Source organism: Oxyura jamaicensis, chromosome 1, assembly GCF_011077185.1.
Source record: "Oxyura jamaicensis isolate SHBP4307 breed ruddy duck chromosome 1, BPBGC_Ojam_1.0, whole genome shotgun sequence".
Taxonomy (NCBI): Eukaryota; Metazoa; Chordata; class Aves; order Anseriformes; family Anatidae; genus Oxyura; species Oxyura jamaicensis.
This window is the reverse complement of record NC_048893.1, coordinates 39,853,718-39,877,411: the sequence shown is the minus strand read 5'-3', so window position 1 is coordinate 39,877,411 and position 23,694 is coordinate 39,853,718. Positions and strand designations below refer to the sequence as shown.

Sequence of the window (23,694 nt, the reverse complement as noted above, 5' to 3'; positions counted from 1 at the left end):
CGCCAGACCCAGCTGCCTGTGGGATCTGTGAGCAGCTGCAGATAGCGGGGCTTCGTGCTCACAGCACCCAACAAGAAGGCTGCTTCTTTCTCCTGAACTTGAAGCACTGCGTGATGTGACTGATGCGTTAGGATGGGCCCACGTGTTTGTTGCATGGCTAGGCCCATTTTTTTCTCCAGGGTGGAAGAGAATGCCCTGGCGTGGCAGGGAAGCAAGGGATCAGGTAGGAGAGCCTGCTCAGCAGCAAGCACAGCTGGGGAGACCACAGGAGAAGCAAAGCAGCCGCATTGCCAGAGTGAGGTTTAGATAATTTTATTTGCTTAAGCGCTTTTCATCATTGATGAGGAAATCACACACGCTTCATCTATGGAGAAAAGGCATTTTATCAAACTATGTTTTTATGCAAACTAATCAATAAATGGTGTTTGGATAGTAACATTTCTAAATTTCAAAACTGGTAGCATCCCTGCAGTCTGATGTTAGCAGAGCCATTTAAGTGATTTGCAGCCTTGTACTAAGCCCAAAACCCATCTGTCATCCTGTCTGTAATTTAGTCTTGCTCTGAAGATGAAACATCTTTTCAAAATTCATCACGGTTAGTGAAATGGAAATAGCTACATTTCTATTCAGCCTCTTTTAATATTTTTCTTTGGCTTTTTCCCCCATTCTGAAAGCATAATAAGCACTAGGAAAAGCTATTTCAACAAACATCCCTTGATTCTCCAGCATTCAGCTAGGACAGACCTCTGCTGTTCCTTTCCCTTCACCCTCTTGTGATCAGATGAAGCGTATGATTTTAGTATAGTATTCTAAAAAATGGGGTTTCTCTTCAGCACTTCTAGCCTTAACCTGGGGGCAGACAATATGGGAATGAATTCTACTGAAAAGCTATTTGTAACTGAGAAAAATAGAATAAAATGACGCTGCTTATTCAAGAACCAAAATGACCTTCTATCTGCAGCGGAGAGCAGGTTCCTTCTTTTGCTCTTACTCCTGGGAACATTACAAAATAATAATAGGATTGGGCCTGTCAATAGGCCCACATATTTCTTACCAGCCTGGGTGAAGCTCTGTGCATTCAGCAGGGCTTTGCAGCTAAAAGTAGGCACCGATTTTGCTGGACTGGGGCAGCCTCCCCTCCTCCCGTCTATCTTTCTTTACCTGCTGCTTTCTGGCGGAGCTCTGCAAACCACCAAGTGCTTGCTTCACCCTCCCAGCAAGCCCTCTCTCCACCACGCGCTGCCTGGCCTCACACCGAGCCCTCGCCTCTGCCTCCCTCCTCAAGCAGCTGCCTCCTGCGAGCCCCAGCTCTGCATTTCTTTCTCTCCAGTGCAGCCTTGGAGTCTTGATGCCAAGTTTTCGTCAAGGTTGTACAAGCAGTCTGGAGTACAACTGGAAACAAAACTTGATTGTGCTCTCCTCAAGGTCCTGCTTTTATTATTAGACTTTGCTAACTGTTTGGCTACAGTGCTTGAAATGTGAACGCGACGCTAGCTCTGCCTCAGCCGACACAGTACACAGGCCAAATGGAAATCTACTGATCAAAGCGCCTAGCTACGTCCCCTTGGCTAGGATTTCACCTAGGTGTTTCTTTGAAATACACCTTTTGGTACAGGATCCTTGCCTCGCACACCCTGGGGGAGGTCAGTCCTTGGGTAAGGTCACTGGCACCTTCCACCCCACCAGCTTTGTCACGTTTCTCACTTTGTATTTGGACAATGCGCAGGAGTATGAAGATGACCTTTTGTCTTCAGCCAGTATCCTTGACCACTGACCCACTGGATTTTAGCATGGACACCATACACAGGGCAACCCCACACCCAACTAATATCTACATGCAAGTTAATGCATTAAATAATGCAGATTTTGTGAAGGACGCCCTTCACGATCTGCCGCCGTGTGTTACAGAAGCGCTCCGTGCGGCCTTCGGCCTGGTGTGGCGGGCACTGCGCTCCCTGGGCTGGGGCGAGCTGCCCGGGCTTTGCTGTGTCCTGCTCAGCTCCAGAGCTGTGAAAAGCTTAGAAAGATCTAGGTCAGAATCAAAGGCAAAGCACTTTAGCAGGCAAAGCACTGTTTTTTTGTCTTTTTTTTTTTTTTTTTCAGGATGCGCATGTAAAAATGAGACGGAATATGCAGCCAGGAAGAGGCCGAGCCCTGCCCTGAGCACAGCCCCAAGGCCTGGGAAGGGGCAGAGCTCCCACCGGCCCCTCAGTCTGTCCCCCTGGGCCACCCAAAGGCAGCAGGACAGAGGGACTCAGGGACCCACGTGCTTTTCCCAGCACTGCCAATACCTCTCCTGGTAACCCTGCACCCGCTACCGAACCTCCCTGAGTTTCTTTCCTGTTGGAAGAAATGGGGCTGGTGTTAAAAACCTCCTCACCAGCTCCTTTGCCCACTGCTGGTACCAGACAGTCACAGATCTGCATTAGCCATGTGCTCTTCTCTCGAATGCATTGTCTGAACACCTTGTTCCTACGTTTCCTCTCCACTCATGGCCTGCCCTCCTAGGCCCTATTTCCTTTCTCTCCAGGATAATCACAAGCACCTGCCACCCACAGTCAGCAGCTTTTGCAGATTACGCAGCTACTGAAAGAGTATTGGCCTATTCTGTTTTATCAATATGAAGATAGAGGCAGTGTTTACCATCTGAGCTGCTACAATGCCTTCTGAGACATCTGTAGGATGACCTGGCATATCTCGTGTTTTTGTGCTCTGCAGAGACAAAAAGGGAAGAGCAAATTCTGGGAAGAAAGGGCACAACATGAGCTAAAAGTTAGTTTGCTTGCTATAAACGGTCCACGTCTTAACCATGTAATGACACAAAGAAAGAAATAACAAGCTTGGGGTGTTTTGTACAACGAAGCTGCATTAGATCCAGGCTCTTCAAAACAGGCCAGAAAAAAAAAGGGGGGGCGTGGGGGGACCAAGGCAGTGCTGCATGAGGCTGGTGGTCTGTGGGGAAAATGATCGGGTGAGGATATATGGATCAGGACCCTGATTTTTCAGCTCGGGTCCAGCTTTTGGAAATACAGACAAGTAACTTAACACCTGGCTGACTCATCTGTGCACGGAATGAGTCAAAGATAAAACACCTATTCATCCAGAAGGACATTTTCTCTACCCCTGCTCCTCCAGGGGACACAAGAGATGTTACTGGGAACACTTGCAGGTCTGGATGGGTCCAAACTCTTCCCCCTGTGAGCTGAGGGCTGCATTCACTGCATTCAGTGCTGTACCCCCAGTCTGAGAAGGCTAAGATAGCAAGAAAAGGAGAATTTCAGAATTCAGGTCCATAGGTAAAAGCTTCCACATAAAAACATTTTCATAAAAAGGCATATGTTATATTCCTTTTTGAGCAGCCCAGTTTATTACACTTTGCCTTTCCTATTTGCTTGCTTGCCAGGTTATGTTAGTTGCTAAAAAGACCTTGCCTCTAAGGCCTTTTGTGCCCACTATGCTGCTGCCCAAAACGGCAGTACTCTTGCTTGTTCCTGAAATGTCTAAATGTATTTTTCTCCCATGGGACAGAAGCAATTTCTGAAAAACAGTCATTTAAATTCTTAGCAGAAATGAGCATTGTCATCATACCAACCGACCAGACGGCGATCGTCTATTCCTACTTTTATCTTCATTTTTGCATATTGCATATTTTAATGTAGCATCCACAGGCACAACCCCAAAATATCAAAATGAAAGTCTAATTTGTAATTAAAGATGGTATTGTGATCATTGCTTTCTCTTAATAGCAGTGTATATTCAATTTTCCTGGAAATTCATTAGTAGTAGAGGAATCTTTTAGCACATCTTCCTAAAGGATTGCTCCTAACAGTCCATGTTCTAGTCTTCTGTCCAGCCAGCCTTCAAAGTCTGTCCAACTTTTAAAAGTCAATCTTACTGGATAGCTGCTAAGAAATCAAATTGTATCTATAAATTCAAATATAACCTCTCTGGAAACAAGAGACAAAATAAACTCGTGTTCCTTCCCCCCAAATAAGAAATCTCCAAACCTAGTAATCTCTTCTGCAGTGAAACAGCGTTGGAGATTGAACAAAATTTCACCAGAAAAACCTTTGCAGAATATCAGAAAACAATTTGATGAGCTGATGAGCCGTGGTGTTTAGCATCTTGTCTGTTTTTAATTCGTTTGCACTCACTGCCACAGATTTATATCGGAAACCTGCTCTTGGAACAAGCGCCGGAGACACATCGCATGGCAACACCCTGCCAGCTGTGTTATTGTGTTTCACACCATAAACTGGAGAAGCGCAGCAGAACACAGCACCTCTTCAGCGCAGCGAGGATTAGAGTAAGCTGCAGCGTGGATTCCATATGCAGTATGCTGTGTAAAAAAGAAACAAACCCCCCAAAGATGGACAATTTCTAAAACAGAGCTGGCTCTTTCTTTTCAGCAATGTTGGAGCAGTGTCAAATACCCCAGCCCCGTATGTGCAGGCCCAGGTATCCCAGCCCGATATGATATTCCTGTGTCCCTTGGTGTCTGTTCCTTCACAAGTTGCACAGTGAGTGGCGCATTTTTTTTCCATTCTCATCTACAGATGTCTCAGGCTTTATTCTTGTACAAGCGCAGGATAAGAAACCACTGCAATGGTTTAGGCAGTTTTGCCCTTTTGAAATGCAAACTGCTGAAAGGAAAACAAAATTCCGCCTTTTCCATGGCTGTTCTGTAATGACATGGGGTGTCAGCACCTCAGACTTCTGGGCAGAGCAGCGGGGCTCGGTGAGCTCCTGCCGGCCAAGCTGGCAGGAAGCAGTCTAGCCACTGCAACATGGCACTTGGCTCCGATTCATCCGTCCTGCTGAGAAGCACACGTTTTATGTTTGTGCTTATTATATGCTAAGACATGACAAAAATGAGCAGCTCTGGATGCCTTCTCACTTTGGAACTGTCGCTTCTCAGGCAGCAAAATTCAGTCTCAGGGTGGAACTTCAGGGTGGATTATAATTTACTTGCCCTCCTCCCCTTCACGCCTCTCTGGTACTGCTGGGCAGAGGTTTCGCAAGAGGAAGCAGCTCTCACTTAATCCAAGATGTGCTGCAGAAATGTCTGACACGTACGGTGCCCTCTCACCAGTGAACTTTCCCACCAGGTTCCCACGCAGCAGTGGTTCAAAATGCAGCAGCCTTCAGATAAACGGGGACTCTGAGCTTCCAAGGCTGCCAGTCTGGCACTTTTTCTGAGCTCTAAATTCTCCTGAGAATGTAAATGGGGGTGGTGAGGAGGAGAGCTAAATGCAAAACTGGTATCTTTGCTTCCCATCAAAATGCTAAAATTAAACCCTTTTTAGTAAGAATTTCATTCAAGAGTAATACTAAATATGAGAGACAAGTGCGTTGTTACTAGCGGAATAATTTATCTTTATCTTTTTCTTTTTTTTTTTAATTGGGAGGGAAAATAAACAGGCAAATAAATTCTAGGATAATAAAACTCTCTTTAATTCAAATACATCATTCCAAATATACATTTTTTTCCTTTTTTTTTTTTTTTTTTTTTTTTCCTGTGAGATGTGACTGGGATGCTTCCAGCCAAAGCTTTGGCAAGTTATAAATAAACAGATCAAGGTATTGCAAACATTTTCTCTCTTCTTTGAGCCTGTGTATAGAAAAAAAGTAATCAAAAAGGGAACAGGAACAGAATGATCTCTCCAGTTGCTGCAAGGGCTGCCTGCTCAAAGTTGGATTTGCTGGATTTATATGTAACACCTGACCTTGGTCATTGGATGAATTAAATGAAGCAAAAAGAAAAACAAAACAAAACAAAACAAAACAGGATACAGTTTGCTCGCTTATAATAATTAATAATTTATAGCAACAGCATGCAGTGTGTGATAGTACACTAGCTCAAGAAGCGGCACGTGAGGCATGCACGTGGTGAAAGGAGATGGGCTCTTACCTGGGAGTTGTCCTGCTGCTGCTGCTTCCACTGGGTCTGGTTCTTGCCTGGATAAGGACAGCAGAACCAAGTGGCTCACCTTCTACTTCTCCCTGTCAGAGAGGAATTTTCCCAATGAATAAGTGGGATCAGACCTAGTAAGGCCCACTGAGTCTGAGAAACCTCAGCCATTACAATCTCGATGAAGAAAAGGTGGAAGAAAGGAAATTTGACCATTCCCATTACAGAGACAAGGAACAAAAGCCCAGAAGGATGCAGAGCATGCAGAATTAAATCTCGACCAGCTGAGTCCTGGCCCACTGCTGCAACATCCCCTCAGTCTTCCTCTCCGCAAAAGCTCTGACTGTCACTCTCAGCCTTAAGACCCCATGACTAAAATCTGCCAACGCCGTTGCGGTGTGCCTGTGTGTGAGCACACATGTGCCACTGAGCAGGGAAAAGAGGAGAGGAGTAAAAGAAGAGAGTAGGAGACAGAGAAGGAATTTAAAATATTAATACATGCCATTGTCACCAAAGGTACAGAGTTGCAATATCAGCTCTGTGCATTCCATGTTTCCCTGTGATACAGCGATCTGAAGGAGGGTCTCTGAACAAGTGCAGTTGAGCACTGAGCTCAAGGAGCTTGGTTTCCTACAGACTCACTGTAACCGCGGCACTCATGGAAGGTTGTCTCAGAACAGGGTCGTTCATAGGCTCTCTCCCACCTGGGATGTTACCATACCTGAGCAGAGACGTGCCTCTTTCTGCTGTGGTCTTGCTCGTGTACACTGGTGTCTGGCTTACAAAGCTGGCAGGAACTGCGTTATTTTATGTTCTACACTTCACTCTTGATTTAGCTGAAATTCACCAGTGGCTTACAGCAGAGAGTGGGAGGAATGGAGCAGGCAAGAGACAGACTGGTAGGCAGGCAGACAAAAAGTATGAGCTCATAATTATGATTTCCTTCAGAAAAGAAACCAAGTGTGTCTGGATTGTTTCCCTAACATTTGAGATCCTTTTAAAATTTAAAATAATTCCATGAATATCATATCTAAGGAATGGCATAGTGTATTTTCACTTAGCCCATTTTTCCTCCCCTTAGCATCTGTCACCTGAAAACAATGGTGCCTAAAAGCCACTAAACAGGAAAAACCTTAAACAAACAAGGTGTATGACTGCAAAAAATCCATTCTACCTGCACACTGTTTCTGTGAAAAGTACAGTGTGATATGAAACTCACATCAATCTGGGAAATACACGCTTTTACTTCCTTCCTTCCTTGCTCCCTGCTTTGACTTCTCTCTGACTAGTATGTTAGCAACTAGGAGGGTGAAAGGAATTAAAGGCAAAAATCTTTACTGGTTAGAGTTATTTGCTGCTTCTCGGAGAACTAAATGCAACTCATCTTGCTGAAGCTTCCTCCTATAGGAATGGATCACTTTTGCAAACCGCTTGCACTGTGGATCCTGCAATGGAAGTGCTTTCCCAGGTGGATATGCAGCTGTAAGAAAGGAACACAAACAAAGCCTGGAAGTCCAGGAAATTTCCTTCTACTTAGTTTTCAGAAAGCGTATAGTTGTGGCCAGCTATGCAGTAGGACTGTATTCAATTCCATTAGCAGGGAATAAAAGGGAACTGAAGAAACATGAGTGAATAGCGAAAGCAGTGTCCTGTGAGAGTTCAAAGGAAGGACCTGCGCAGTGTGATGATATCCTGACTTTAAGGACTGAGCACGCATTGTGTTTCAGTTACTCCAGGTTTTTTCTTACATATTCTACTGCAAATCCTTACTGTTGTTTTGTTTTGTTTTCTTTTCCTCAGTTCTCCTATACTACCATGAGTTCCAGTACATTTGTAGGGCGATTCTGACTCCTTTATCCTTTCCATGAAATGATGCTCCTTTGAGCAGAAGCAGGTACCATGTTTTCTTCCCGCCACCCCTGCTTTTGTCATTGGCTATTTAATTCAAATCTGAATAATTTAGGGAATTTAGGAACTTTGCTTTCTAAACACAGCTTAAACCGAATTAAATTAAAAATACATTCAGAATAGTATCTAAATTCAAAGCGAGGGCTACTCATCTTTCCCTGCTCCGAAAAAAAAAAAAAAGGCAAAAAAAAAAAAGCAAGTTCTGTCTTTGCCTTGAGCTCTATCTTCTTGCTGTCTCCCTGATGTGCCTGGGAGGGGATTTATTCCATCCTGACACTCCAACTTCCCTGTGGCTTTGGGCTGAGGGAGTTTGCAGGCCACGAACGCCCCCTCCCAAAGAGCCATGTTGACCGGGGCAGGAGGTTTTGGGGATGAGAGCATCCCCCTGAGGATGCTGAGCTGGAAAAGCAGACAAAACATCTCCAGCTGAGGATCCCTCCTGTCCCAGGAGTAGTAAACACCTTGAGCAGCTCTCCCCTCAGAGAGCACCTCCTGCAGCAAAGCCCAGCGGCTCAAGGGACCTCATGTCCTAGGTGGTTCTCTACTAACAATATCGGGCCTAATTTATTTTGGCTCATCAGCAGGTTAACGAGTTGTTGTTGTTGTTGTTGTTGTTTTAATGCCTCTGATCCGTAGCCAGCTGTAACCTCTAAAGACCAATTTTACTCTACTAAACCCGGGATCTGTTCTTTTGCTTATCACGATGTTTAGACTAGCTGTAATTCAGCTTGATGGCCCTCCAAAGCAATAAGTCATGGGGTTGTTTTGGAGGGGTTATAATTTCGTGGAGAGGTTTATTTAACAGAAGGAAAGGGAATGTCATCGTCCTCCCCTTTATTCGCAATATCTGCGGAAATTACTAATCCTGAGAGTTTTGTGGCAGGCATAAAAAGCAAATTGGAGGGGGGTGGAGGGGGTTAATAATTCTCACATTTATTTGATCAACTCTAGTTCTGTTTCACTCAGATAACATCTGCCTCCAAGTCACTGCACAAATATAAACTCTCCCCTAATCTTTGAATAGAGGATGTGACACGTTACCCAACAATTGGAATGGATAACTGCTGGACTGACTTTGGTCCTTTAGAGACTTCACCAGGTTTTTACAGGGCTTTTGTCCTACCTCCTCGTACTGTTGGTAGTGCTATTATTACTAAGGAAGAAGAAACAACAACAAAAATAGCAATAATAATAATAGTAGTAGTGATAATAATGATGACGACAATGCCTGACATCTTTCAGTCTGGAAAACTAGCTTTCAGTTTTCTCTTTTTATTTTCACTCATTTTCTTTTTCTGGCTTTTCTTCTATTTTTCCCTCATTCAATTCCCATTCACCTTGTTTTCCTAGCACCTTCATGTCTCAATTCACTTCTAACTCTAACACTGGCCATTTAGTTGTGTTCTTGATTGTTGCTTCTCACACAAGAAAGAACAAAGTTTTTGTTCCTCTGGAACCTACAAAAGACCACTGCTGACCTTTTTTAGGTCCCATTGCAGAAAAACATGAAATGTCTTTCTTATCCCATGAATTTTTAATTTCTGACTAAGATGGGATCTATTTTCATTGTGAGAGAAATGTAGGCAAAATTGGTCTTGAAGTTGGGCTGGCCTAAAATGCACTCTCTGCTAGGTGTTCCTTAGTCTCCTCTCTTTCACTTCATCGGAATTACCAGGAAGAGGACCTGTATATCCTCAGGGCAAACCCTCCACGTGGATGTTAGCGATAGCAAGGACATGTCAAATCCAAAAAGACAGTCTGAACAGAAATAATGAAAAATGAAGAGTTAAAAAAAAAAAAAAAAAGAAAGAAAAAGAAAGGGAAAAGACGAAGGAAGATACAAAGGAAGAAATAAAAGATTTGGGGGATTTCATGTTTTCTAATGAACTGCTGTTTCACTGGAAAATTCCTGACAAGCTATAACATACAGAAAGACAAGGTCATCACGACCCAGTGTTGTCATCTCCTGTTCTTTGGAGGATTAATATGGATCAGTAATAACTGCAGCAACCAGAACAATTAATAATTGAAAAGGTGCTCATGAGTGCATTGATGAAGTCAGAAGAGAATTTCTTACCCATAGTACTTTTGTCTCTTTTTGATCCTTTTCACACCATGTGTTGAGCAAAAAATAAAATAAAATTAAAAAGTTTTTCTGCTTGTAAGGCCTCATTAAGGCCTGACCATCCTTTCATTAATGGAATTATGTTTGATGATACTGTGACTGCAGGCACCTGTCTGGCCATTAAAATCCTGCCCGAATTTCCCCAGTCTTCCTGCAACCTGTACTTCTCCTTTGAAGTTCCACAAAGTTCATTACCCTTAGGGACCTGAGACCATCTGTATTCTGAGCATTACTTTATTCATGAGCCATGCAAGTCATCAGAGAGAGGTGACCACACTTTCGCCGTTCACCCTTTCAGGCTGAGCAGTACTGCCTGATCAGGACCTTTGCAATGCTTGCGTGGCACCAGTGAAATCATGAGCAGGCAAAAATCCTGCTCTCTAGGTTTATTTGCTGACTTCATTTTTCATGTAAAGTCAGTTTGAGCTGAAATCCAGACAATCCTTGCTAGATGCTCAGGCTGATGCTCTGTGGTCCTTCTCTGCTGAAGGCTCTGGGCTAGAGGCTGTCTTAATGTAATGACTGTGCTTAATAGGGGACCGCCTACTTCTCAAATTCATTCTCCAAGAGGAAAGAAAAAGCTGCACCAAGAGTGTCTGCTGTTGTTTAAGTGCACAACAAGGAAGGACAGGGGAAAGGAAGACCAAGACCAAGGAAGTAGTTTCATTTCCCCAGCTGCCTCATCCTTTCCCTTCAGAAAACCCTTATAACATTATTATTTCTACCCAAAATATCTTTAGGGTTTTACTGGAGATACCTTAAAATAGAGTTTGTCCTCGTGCGTTTCGCACTACTGTATGTTTAATTTATGGGATCTGCAAAATGCCACGCATTTCTAATGGAACATGTTTTTCGTGGATATTCTGAATGTAAAGGACAGATTAAATGCAAGCTCTAGAGCTCTGAAAAGTGCTCTAAAAGCATGTCATTCTCATTAAGTTAAGAAAGGGATACACAGCCTGCAAACCTAAACTTACCATGGCCATTAGTAACTACTTGTCTAGCTGAGGAACTCCTGAAGCACACCAGGCTCCTGTGGAAAGTAGGAGGCAGAAGCAGGAGCAGTGTCAGGCTGCAGTTAACGGGGCTTCAAGCAGGAATTTTTATTTCCAACAGGAGGGAAACAATTTGTTAAAATAAGATGTAATGCAGGGTTATATATAATGCCTCCTGGTAGACAGAAACATTGGATCAGAGCAGCAATTGTGATCTCCTACCCATGAAGGCAAAAGCATCAAGACAGCCAATGTGGGAGAGAACGGGGAAGGGCTGTAAGCGTGTGGCTGATGGCATGCCATTACTTAGTAAGGCGCAGGGCATTTCTGCTCCAAGTGACCCACTTAATGGTTGTATACTCCCAGAAAACATGACTAATGCAGATGAAGCAGATAAAATACACATGCTCATATTAAGGAAGAAAAAACCTTCAATTATACTGTTCCATGGCACTAATCCCATTAAACAGAGGCAGGCTGCATACGGAAGTGCCACTGATGGAGAAACTGCATACTAACTAGATGAAAAATCAAGGCAGGGAACAATTCCAGGTGTCACTGAAAGATGATGAGCTGTTCGGTTTGGATCTCCGCAGAAGTGGATCTAAGGACAAAGGCAAAGATGTGTAACTCCATCCTTTGCTGATGCATGCTTGATCTCCTGGCTGCCCTAAGCTTCTGACAAAGAAAATACAAAATTCCCTTTAAAAATGATTGCTGTCTTGTGCCATGTGTGTACCGTGTCAGAGAGGTCAAAAGTGGGAAAGTGCTACCCCTCTGTTCCCAAACTCCTGGGAATTGGAAGGATTTTTAATCCTCGTGCAAAGGCTATGAGGGACATTCAATGCCTGCTGTTTTTACAGATTCCCTGGAGTTTACAGACACCCAGCCCACCCCTTCAGCCAGCCTTGACAGTACTTCACCTAGCCTAAAGCAACGAGTTAACAACATTTTACAGTCCAGGAGCCAGCTCCATTTTTTAATTTTATTTTATTTTGCTGAGTAATGTACACAGCAGATCAGGCCCACAGTCATATATCATTGCCTGCACTTCACAAATTTTTCCAGAACACTCTGAAGGAAAAGTAAAAAAAAAAAAAAAGATAAAGATACACGGTGATAAGTAAGCTACTGGGAGTAAAGATCATGTGAGCTGTAAGTTAGCTGCAGCCATTGAGTTAAAATTCAGGAGGCCATACACATTTTTATTTCCTTAGAAGCTGTTCCCCATCTTAGTTAAGTCTGAGTCTAAGTAGCCTTCGATGTTTAAACACTTGTGGCATTGTTTTAATGACTCTTGGAAGCTTCAGAAGGACTGGGGCTTTCCTCTGGAAGAATTTCTTTTAAATATTACGTGCCCTGCATGCTGCCAAGAATGCATGCTGTGAGGGGGTTGTTGTGTTACCTGACCGTGTTAGCCCTTAGCAGCTTTCTCAATGGCCTGTAACCCTCAGGAGAATATTGTTAATGTCCTGTGAAGAAGTAAGCACTTCTGTGAGGAGGGGCCTGGCCTCCCCTACAGAATGTGACATAGCCAGAAATTTAAAAAAAAAGAAAAAAGAGAGAGAGAAAGAAAAAAAAGGACTAGAAAAGAGATTAAAATAGAAAATAGTCATTGTTTTCACAATTTATAAAACCGTACAACTTTGCTCAGTGAGCCCTCCAGGCCTTGAAGATGCACTTCATTGCACCTGCACTCCTGGCCTAGCAGATGTTTTGGGCTCATCTGTAGGACTGAAAATGCGTGTAGCAGTAATGAGGCAGTCTGACCTTGACTAACAAATAATGATCACCGTTATTGATTACAGGAACTGAAGGCTAAACCTGTGTTTGCAGCTCGGTGCCTGGACGGAGCTGCAGTGCAGAACCAGGCCGGTCGCCTGCGAGGGAGACTTGAGGAGGCTCTGGGCCACGCAGCCGGTGACACAGCAGGCCAGAGGGCAAGGCACGACCAAAACCAGGGGCCAGGCCAAAGTCTGGAGGGCCAGCAGTCCAAATCGCCCATTTTGGTCCCAATCAGGGTGCCAGCAGGGCTGCGGCCTGGCCGGTTATTTGGGAGCAGGAACACAGGCAAAAGGAACTGATCAGCGCGGCCGGTGCGCCCGGCGGCTAATGAGATCCTGGGAGACTGAAAAGCATCCAGGTGGCTGGCTACCGCCTGCCTGCCTCCTGGGGTTCGGGAGGAATGGCTGTAGGTCTGGATATTTTTGGAGTACGGAATAGCAGACTCAGTTTAACGAAGCACGAGTCCTCCAGTTCACTGAATGTCAGGAACACACATTTGCAAAGCAGCACTACAGCAACTAATGTTTTACCACTCAGAGTGAACTAGGGCTTTGAGCATTTATAAATATTTGGAGCAGGACTTCCCTGTGAATTTATATCCTATTTACTAATGATTTAATTATTGTATCACCATAACTCTCATACAAATAATTCCACTTTGATGTTGTAAACTGCTCTGTAATGTGTAAGGTTGTTAAAATACTGCAATACTGATGGCTAAATATCGCATAGGAAACAAGGTAAAAAGAAAAAGGTAGTTGGGTAGCATGATTAAATGTAGTAGTTTGTAGCATTAAATGCTCGTGTTATTATTTGATAGAATCCGATATATTGATGTACGAAATGCCACTACTTGGATAGTTACAGATAAATTACCAACAGTAGGCTAGCCTAAAAGTAAGACTGGTTATGTAGAGAAATCACAAGAGATCCAGAATACAATTTATTTCATAAGCAGATTAATAGATGGGAAACTAACAAAGGTTCTCTAGAATTCTGGAATTTACTAAAGACTTGTCATAAAATTCATAATCCTGCATTTATAGAGGACATCTCACCGTTATAGAACAAATTTCATTATGCCTGTCCTTTCCTAAATTGAAGGTAGGAAACATTTTAACTACATCTGTATTGCCAGTGCTTATAAATTATTTATGCTGAAATTGTATTATTTTTCATTGTGCATTAGCAGTGAATTCATGACTGGCTGATCAGCTATTAAGAGCTAATCAGAGAATTGGAACTTGGGCCTTTGACACAAAGGAAAATTTTCCTTCAGAATCTCTTTGGGGATTTGTGGAAAGCCACTTTTCACCACTTATTCTGAGTTCCTTGATATTTTACCCACTATTAAATATTCCTTTGGAGTTGGAAAAAAAGCCATTCCAAAGTGATTTATTTTCAGGAAGTTTAAGTAGCACATGCATATTCAGATTAACAAATCTGTGTTCTGTCTTTCCTCTCCGCATAGCTCCCCTGTTGGATCAGGTACCTGTTCACCAGTATGGCATCGTGTTTGGATGAATCCTCCATGCGGCTACATGCGTTTACTGTGGCTACATAACCAGGTATTCTTAGCTCACTGCAGATTTGCTTAGCCCAGGGACACATACTCACTGTAGCAGCTATAGGCTATACCTAGACCTTTCAGGAATCTTGGCCATCCTTCTTGCCTTTCAGACATTTGCAATAATATTAAGGTTTGAGGATTTCTAGCCCAGCAAATTCATGAGAAAAGGTATCACGAGGACAAGGAAGGACCATTCTACTTCCAGAGCTGAAATAATGCAAAGGAAAGGAGCAACACATCTGATCAGACTTGCACATCTGCCCACGTCTGGAGTTTTGCAGCTACCATCACGTCCCAGAAGTGATTCCAAAGCTTCCGAGAGAGAAGGGACAACCAGTTGCCATGTATACTGTCTGTGTTTCAGACCCAGACAGCACTGTGGAAAACATGAAGGAAAAACAGCACTCAAAAATAACATGTGAAATACAAATGCTAGGTGATTTGAAATAACTCTGTTCCAGGTGCTCTGTGGCACCACTTTCCAGGCACAACCTGTGGCAAGCACAAGCTGCCCCAGCCTGTTTCTGCTGTTTGGCTTCCTTTTCTTCACTTTAGGAGTTCAAAGCAGTGCCAGAGAATTTAGGCAGAATCAGTAAATGTACACATTTACACTTGATCCAGCCAGTCTTCTGTGTATTGGTAGTAGGCACAAAGAGGCATTTCTAGGGCACGAGCCATCCCACCTTCAAACAGAGAATTAAAACAGGTCAGGCGAACTGCACTGTACCAGACCTTATCTTTGTCCACTGTTAGGACAAGTCCAGGAAGCTGAGACACTGAAGCTGAGAACATCTGAAGTTAGGTGGAATTAATTCCACCCCTTATTTTTAAAGGCTTTGGTTACTTTGGGTAGCAAATCCCATACCTTTCATCAGACTTCCTCTCCTCTGCTATGCTATGCCATGCAAATGCCCCACTTTTGCCCTTCATCCTTTTCCAGTTAATGCAGCAATACCAGAGTTGTTAAGAATGGCAGATCTGATTATGGTAGTGGAAGACAGATAAAGATGAAACATAAAATCAGCAATATAAGGCAACAAAGCAAAATCACACACACACAGAAGAAAGCCCTTAACTCCTAAGCAGTTACATCAATACACTCAGTTTTTAATACTGTTATATTTCATAAGAAAATTGCCAAAATTAGGCTACAGATTTGATACAAAATCCATAGCGGTTATAAGACTAAATGATGTAGAGGCAATCTGTTCTGCAGAACATTAAAATGCCATATTTATAACTAGAACCCAGCACGGCTTTATAAAAAACAACAACAAAAATGCACACACATGCACGCACACACATGCACACACACACACAAAGACCACTAATAAATAGCAGAGAACACAGCCAACTTTCAGTTCCCCAAATATGAAGGCTTTTTTTTCCCCATGCAAATCTGCCATGCAAATCACGGAGAACAATTTTGATCTGCCTTCTACATGAACTTTTGGGAATTAACCAGACAGACGTGCGAGCGCTGTGTATGTTATACATGTTGTGCTACTGTTTCAGAAGTTTTAAATTAGTGGTAATTTTTTCATTGTGAGAAAATTAGCTGAGATATTTTTCATAACTTCTTAATCTCACCTCCCCAAACATCAAATATCAACAAAGCATTTATGTAAATGTCACAGAATAGCTGAGTCAGGAAGAGACTTCTGGAGAGGTTCCTCAAAGCTGGAACAGCTAGAAAAGGTTGCTGAGGGCTGTGTTCAATTGGGGTTTGAATATCTCCAGAGACGGAGACTCCACGATCCCTCTGGGCAACCTTTTCCAGGCTGTGATCACCCTCAGAGTGAAGAAGCTTTTTTGTATGTTTAAATGGAATTTCCCCTATTTCAATTGGTGCCCGTTGCCCCTTTTCTGCTCACTGGGCACTATTGAGAAGAGTCTGGTCTGTCTTCTTTACTGTCTCCATTGGGTGTTCATGGCTTTCCCCATGGTCTCAGGCACCTGAAATTCCCAAAGGCAAATCTTACCTGCTAAAACTGAAGCAAAGAAGGTATTGAGTACCTCGGACATTTCCTTGTCATAGTTTCCTGGCCCTGTTCACCACTGGTCCCACATTTTCCTTCCCCTTCCTTTTCCTGATGAAATCCCTTCTGGTGGCCCTTCATGTCCTTTACCAGATTTAACGGTGGGCTCTGGCTTTTCTAGTGCCATCCCTGCATGCTCAGACATTGTCTCTATGTTCCTCACAGGTACCCCGTCCCTGGTCCCACCTCTTGTTTTACTTCCTTTTTATTGCAGCTTTTTGTCCAGAGCTCCTTGTCCATCCATGCAGACCTCTTGCCACTTTTGTTTGATCTTCTGCAAATCAGGAAGAAGGGTCTTGAGCTTGGAGAAGGTGGTCCTTGAAACTCAGTGAACTCTCCCAGACCCTATTCTCTCCAGGTCCATCTCCTATAGGATTCCTCCAAGCGGGTCCCTGAGCAGGCCCAAGTCTGCTGCCCTGCAGTCCAGCGCTGTGATCCTGATTTTGCATTGCTCCATCCCCTCAGGACCCTGAACTCCACCATCTCACAGTCACTACAGACAAGGCTGCCCTCAGCCTTCACACCCCCGAACAGTTCTTCCTTGTTTATAAATATGAGGTCAAGCAGGGAGCTTCTCATCATCAGCCCTTTGATCATTTATGTCAGGGAGTAATGATTGATGCACTCTACAAATCTCCTGGATCGTTTGTGCCCTGATGTTTTGTCTCTCCAGTAGATATCGTGGCGGTTGAAGTCCCCCTTGAGGACCAGGACCTGCAAATGTGAGGTTTCTTCCTCTTGTCTGATGAAAGTGCCTCATCTACTTCTCCTTCAGGTGGCCTATAGCCAAGACCCATAACACTGCCCCTGTTGGCCTGCCCTGAAATCCTAACCCATTAACTTCCACCTGGCTCATCAGCTCTCCCTAGGCCGAGCTCCGTGTGTTCCCAGTGCTCTCACATGAACTCCCTCTCCTTCCCCGCCTTGAAGGATACCCGGTCTGTCCTTCCCAATGAGCCTGGATCCACCCATGGCAGCACTCCAGTTGTATGAGCTATCTCACCATGTCTCTGTGACCCCAGCAAGACTGTGGCAATGGCAAATGGACCTCTAATTCCTCCTGTTTCCTTGCTGTGCTGCCTGTGTGAGCATACAGGCTGCTGAGAGGCACCCAGTTGTGCTGATTTCCTAGGAAAAACTTCCCCCATGATGACGTCCTCTTGGCACTTCCCTATCCACCATCTGTATGCCCTTCAGTGCTGTACTGCTGGTTTCCAGATCTCTTGTCCACCTTGGACCTTTGCTTGCCACCCTGGTCCACCACATCCTCACTCCTTACCCCTGACCAGCAGAATCAAGAAAAAAAGACACCTGGGCACCAGAGTAATGTAGTCACGCTTGATAAACTTCAGGTCTCCCCAGCAGCATCGCTGGTGCACATCTGGAAGAGCAGCAGGGAGTAGTGGCTTGAGGACTGGACAAACTGTGTCAGCCTCACCACAGCATCCCAGACCTGGGACCCGGCAAGCAGCAAGCCTCCCCAGACAGCAGGTCAGGTCAGGAGATGGGGGTCTTCCTGCCCAAGGGTTGCAGCAACATTACTATCCAGCATGGATGAATTGTCCTGGGAGTTGTGGGATCGTGCAGAGATAACGTCAGATACTGCACATACGCACAGATCCTCAGCTGAATACTCTTCCCTTCCTTCTTCCTCCCTCTCAGCTCCAGCCCAAGGTCAAAGCTACAGAGGAGGCAGTGCAAGAGTGAAAACAGAAGATGTTCATTTCAAAAAAAAAAAAAATTAAATATCTACCTTTTCTTACATGTTTATTTGAACGTCGTGGAGCTAGTTCGTATCTCTCTTTTGATATTCTTCAGACAGCTTTAGGTATGTGAGTGATCACTCTTTGAATGCCAGCCACCTGAAGTGTGATGTTTCAAATTATAATTTTGAGGCAATAAGTTACATAAGGCCTTGAGTTTTTTGCTGACTGAAGTTGGGTAGCCGCAATACTTTAAACCTGTAATCTGCACTGTCTTGTGATGTCAAGTCTTCAGGCAAAAATGTTGTCTGTGTTGCTGAAAAAACACTATTGGAAAAATATAACGCAAAAAGCAAGTGGTCTGTTTTTGTGTCTGTGCTTACATCTTCTCACCATCTTCTGAGAAACCAAGTTGCAAGGAAGGAAGGAACTCGTTCTCATGTGCCACATCATACTCTGACTAGGGCTACTGAGAACCTTTTTTTAAAGGGCAAGGTCAGAGATTAAGGTGGTATTCGCCAATTCATTGGGAATGAAATTACTCATCCAAAAGTGTTAGCCTTGGCAAAGGTTCCAGCTGCTTTACAAAAGAGTGTGGGACAAAAAGTCCTAAAATTGTCAGGGTTTCATTTTGGCTTTTTAAAATTAAAACAAAACATAATAATAATAATAAAGATTTTGGATTTAGCTTGATTTTTAATTGAAAAATCAGAATGAATGCTAGTAAAGACACACTGAAGTGGTAAAAAGTCAAAATAAAACAAGCAAAGATGATCTAAATGGAATGTTTGGATTTGCTCCATCTGTGGGGGGAAGGGATTACAGCCCATGGAATGGGATATTGCCTTCTCTTCTCTATTTGGGATGCTATTTTCTTCATATGGATCAGAACTGTTCCTGGCACGGGAAAACCATCTCATGCCAAGTTCTGGGACAAGATATATATTCATATATCTTGTCCCTGCCAGTGGTGCTATCGTGGGCATTTTTAACAGTAACAGAGTTCTGGCAGTGGCTAGTACACCCTGCTACAGCAAAAATATTTTTTTTAAAAAAAAAAATCAAAACAGAAACAAAACAGAAAACCCCAACAAACAGAAAAACCCAACAAAATGAACTCCAAAGCAGGAAAACTGCAAAGGCCAAATAACTTCCTTTAAGGTAGTGAGCTTGCTCCTATCACATATAGACTAACCATGTTGTGCAGCTTTTAGAAAATACATGACTTACATTTTTACAAGACCAAAACATTGACTATAGCTATCAGATTTCATGGCATTTTATCATGTGAAGTAACCAATGACGCTAGAAACAGTGACCCCTCTGTATGTGGTTTTACAGTTGTGTTAAAGTTAGATATGTTAAGGCCAGCCACAGGCACTGCAAGAGATACAGCTTATTCTACTTAATGTCTTCTTTTCCTTATGACTTAACTACTTTATATGCATTATAAAAAGATTTGTTCTAATGTCATAATTTAATAATGCATCAGTTTCCACATACAACTTATTAAAAGATTCCATTCTACAGTAATATTTCAGTTAGCACTGTTGTTTTTTTTCTGATTTTTTTTTTTTTTTCCACATTTTAACTTCTATGCTACCTGTGGGGTACTTGTACATCCATTTCTTCATTGACTTCAATACATCTCAACCCTTTCCTTTTTTTACCCAGTTTATCAGTCCACATTCTATCCCTATTTTCTTCAGCTCTCTCTAGGGCTTCTTTGCTGTTACTTTTGGTTTATACCTTCTGTACCTATGAGCAATCCCTATAATGTAAGACAAGAGTCACGATTTAATCCCTGGAGAGTTAAAAATATTGAGAAATGAAAGGTGCTGAAGGTTTATTATGTTAAAAAGTGTATAATCACATTTCTGCATTCGATTTTTTCCAAACCATGTCATTTCTCTTTGTCTTTTATTACAGTATCTCAAAGGTTACCTACACTCTATTTCTTTAGTTTGCTGTTACCCCTGACCAAAAATTTGTCCCCTAAGGGAAAATCTGCTCTCATTTCACAAAAGCAGAAGCAAGTGCACAACAGAAATCTGTGAGAGGTGTTCATTCAGCTCGACACAGGGATTTGTGTGATTTGCCACGTGATAGTTCAGCAGAACTTTCTATGCTGTCTGTGGCACTGTTTATAAACCACAGCTTGCTTTCTGGGGTGATGCACTTACCTTTAGAAAGCAAGTAGTTCCTCAAAAAGTAAACATTACCCAGAAGAAATAAGAACAGCTTCATATCATATCCTTCATTGGTTAGCCATACAATTTGGAATTGTCATTCTGTAAGAGTTGAAACAATGGCTTCTTGCAACCCAGTGTTTTAAGAGGAATATTCAGGATTCGCTGTTTTCACTGTGTACCAGTAAATCTAGAACTTCCACATAGAATTTCATCGCGGTTTGAAACGGTACTGAGGAAAAGGCATCTCTTTGTGGCACTTGGGGAACCTTGGGCTTTTTGTTCTGTAAATAGTTCAGTGAGGGTGTTCTCATTTTCAGCGGCTGATGATAACTTCCATGGTGACTGTAACTAAGCCAGCTACCGCAGACAGAAGCAGAAGAGGAGCACTTGTATCATCCCTTGTTGTAACTCAGCGTTCACACGAGGAGCACTGCCAATAGATTTCAGGGGAGGGTAACCTTGGGCAGTGAGTACTGTGCTAAACTGTTGGGGTGAGCTGACCTGAAAACAGCCACGACCAGAAGTGAACAGCTATGGTCAGAAGGTCAAGGCCTTTCCTATGGCACAGGTCTGTGGTGCTGAGCAGGACCAGAGTCCTGTAACACTGAGCCTTTGGTAGGTGCCAGGTGTGCCCAGTACTCCGAAGGAGTGAGTACTCAAGTAGTCAGATCCAGGTCCTAAGGGTCTTGGCATATTTCCGTTAGTATAAAAGAGACTGAAAGCAGGTTAAATGCTAAATGGACCCCCTGTCACAGAGTTCTTGATCAGAACTAAGCAGACCAAGCTCCACGACCTACACATTTTCCGTAGCTAAAGCAATGTAGCTTTAGTTTATCAGTAGCCTGAATGCAGCTCAAGCACATGGATGCACACTGTGCTTAGGAGGACTGAGCCAAACCCATTTGTTGCAACAGGCTGTTACAGAAATGCTGACAGCCTTCTACAACAGCTTCAGGCCCCTCTGGGTACAAACCCATGCCCATGCTCCATCCCCGAGTGTCCTCATGGTCTCTGCCTGGAGATGGTCGCTGCTCGGAGCCTCTCCCTAGAGCAAACATGCAAGGCAGCGATGCAAGCTGCAGGGGGAAGGACTCAGAAGTGAGCACAACTGATAAGGTCTATGCACTCAAGGGAGAGATCAGATTCCCTGATACTGAATAGCTCCGGGAGTAGGATACTCAACTAACATCTCGGGGAGACAGTTCAAACTCTTCTTCCTCCAGTCTGTACCAGTGATTTGACCTCAAGTCACTACACTGTCCCCTGGAGGCCTGCCCTAGCTGCTGTGCCATACGGCAGTTTCCCCGGTGTCTCTTACCAAAGCTCTTCCAGTTTGGAAAAAACTTCGCGCATTCAGTAACCGCAGCTGCATGTTTCATACAGACATGTTTTAAAGGTTGAAAAAGAAGTTTCAAGATGTAATATTTTGAAAAATAATACAAGTTCATAAGAAAAATCTGCACCAGTATCTAATGTGATCTCAGGTGATTTGATTCCTATTAACACCCCAAAAATATCTGTTTGGCTTCCAGTCCAATACTGAGCTGTGAGTTTTGGATGAAAAGGAGTTTCCCTTCAGCCTAGAGGTATGTTTGAATCACTTTTGAAAGATTAGATCTGTCCCCACTCCTTGGCGCTTCTGTTGTCTACTTCAATACTTCTGGCTTCTGCACAGCTTTTTTCTTACGAGCATCAGTCCACTGAATGGGCCGCTGGGTCTCACCTCAGCATGTCTTGAGGTGGCAGGCTGCAGAAAGACGAGGCCAGCCTTCTCCTTGTGAATCTAACCCTTCCCGTGTCACTTGTTTACAGGTGGCTGCCACTCCTTCTGATTGCACAAAGGGAACGTCTGCATGAAATGTAATCAGTGTTGCAATAAATGCTGAACAATTGCTCACTTTTATTAAATGCCTTCTGTATTATTTCTGTTCTCTTCATGCTACCAAACATTGGACACCTCAGGAAAAAAAAAAAGAAAAAAAGAAAAAGGATCAAAAAGTCAGCAACTAGTATGTTCTTAAAATCTGAGGGCTACAAGGGGCTACAGGTAGTTATATGCTAGAATAATCACATTACATCATTACATTTCTCCCTAATTGTCACACAGACTGTGCTGTGCAACCTTTTGCTTGGATCCTTTCCTTTCCTTTCCTTTCCTTTCCTTTCCTTTCCTTTCCTTTCCTTCCCTTCCCTTCCCTTCCCTTCCCTTCCCTTCCCTTCCCTTCCCTTCCCTTCCCTTCCCTTCCCTTCCCTTCCCTTCCCTTCCCCTCCCAGCTGTTGTAACTTGCATGTTGTAAGAGGTCCCACCTCCCCAAATTCCATGTGCTGGGGAACAGAGTATCCCTAACTTCTCTGCATAAGTCCTCTTGGTCTTGCAGATGGGATTTTTTATTTTTTATTTATTTGATTTTTTTTTTTTACCACAGAGACATCTGCTTTTGGGGCCTGAGATTTCACTGGAATGTACTTAAAACAAACCAAACCGTAATGGTGGCACTGTGCAGTGAAGATAGGACCCCTTATCTGCCGCTTGTTTTGTGGCTCGCATTGTGGGTGTCAGGCAGGTCCATCATTCTTTCTTCTCTCACTTTCTGTTGCCATCGCCGTCATTTAGAAAGCTACGTTTACACTGCAAACTAGACAAGTAGATGTGAGAATTAGGGAAATGTGGGGAATACACGTTAGAGTATCTGGTGATGTGTTTAGTAAGTAGCCCTTACGCCATCACAGTGTGTCTGCCGCTCCGATTTGCCTCTAGTAACGTTGGAAATCATTGGCTCATTCCAGCCAAGACGAGCTAAAAGCCTCACAGATAATCTTAAAGGTCTTTTCCAACCTAAATGACTCCGAGTTTCTGTGAAGTTTCCACAAGTGTAGTGCGGGATGCGGATGTTTTCTGCAAGCACGTTAGGAGATGCTGTTACCGCGCACGTGGGGGAGAAACCCCATGGGGGGCAGCCGGGTGAAGGGGCACTGAAGGAGAACAGGCTCTGGGAGGCCAGCTACGACCGGGGGGCTGGGGCTCCTGCCGCCTCTGCCCGACCAGAGCGGGGAGCCGGCCCCGACGCCCGCGGCTCGGCCCTCTCAGCCCGCTCTGGGCTTGGCGGGGCGGCCACGTTGCGGCCTCCCCTCAGCGCGGGGCGGGCGCCAACCGCCAGCACCAACGGGGGGAGGGGAAGGAGGGGGAGGGCGCGCGCGCGTTGCCAGGAGACGGCGGCGCGCGGCGGGAGGGGGAGGTGCCGCTGCCCGTTACGTGGTGACGTGCGGTGTATATGAGCGCGAGCGGCGGGAGCGCGGGCCCTTTCCCCGCCAGCCGCTTCCGCGCGCCGCCGCCTCGCTGCCGCCGCTGCCGCCGCTGCTCCCCGCCGCCCGCCCGCACGGCACGGCCCGGCCCGGCCCGCGCAGGTACCGGGCGGGGGGGACGCGGTGAGGAGAGGAGGAGGAGGAGGAGGAGGAAGGCACGAGG

The 23,694-nt window shown here is 44.3% G+C and overlaps 1 protein-coding gene and 1 long non-coding RNA gene across 7 annotated transcripts in view; one reads left to right on the top strand and one right to left on the bottom strand.

The window, feature by feature from the left end:
- Positions 1–3,423: 3,423 nt before the first annotated feature.
- On the bottom strand, positions 3,424–6,734 carry LOC118178714. The gene is made up of 3 exons (XR_004756278.1): positions 6,633–6,734; positions 5,912–6,003; positions 3,424–5,212 (listed from the first exon to the last, which is right to left on the bottom strand). It is a non-coding gene; the product is annotated as an uncharacterized LOC118178714 (long non-coding RNA).
- Positions 6,735–23,093: 16,359 nt separating this feature from the next.
- Positions 23,094–23,694, top strand: part of NAP1L1 (nucleosome assembly protein 1 like 1) — a 28,399-nt gene continuing 27,798 nt past the window's right edge. For 2 of the 6 annotated variants that reach the window (XM_035334398.1, XM_035334372.1), the window contains exon 1: positions 23,492–23,633. The gene's annotated coding sequence lies outside the window, so the exon portion shown is untranslated. The other 4 variants (XM_035334382.1, XM_035334390.1, XM_035334414.1 and 1 more) reach the window with 4 other exon arrangements.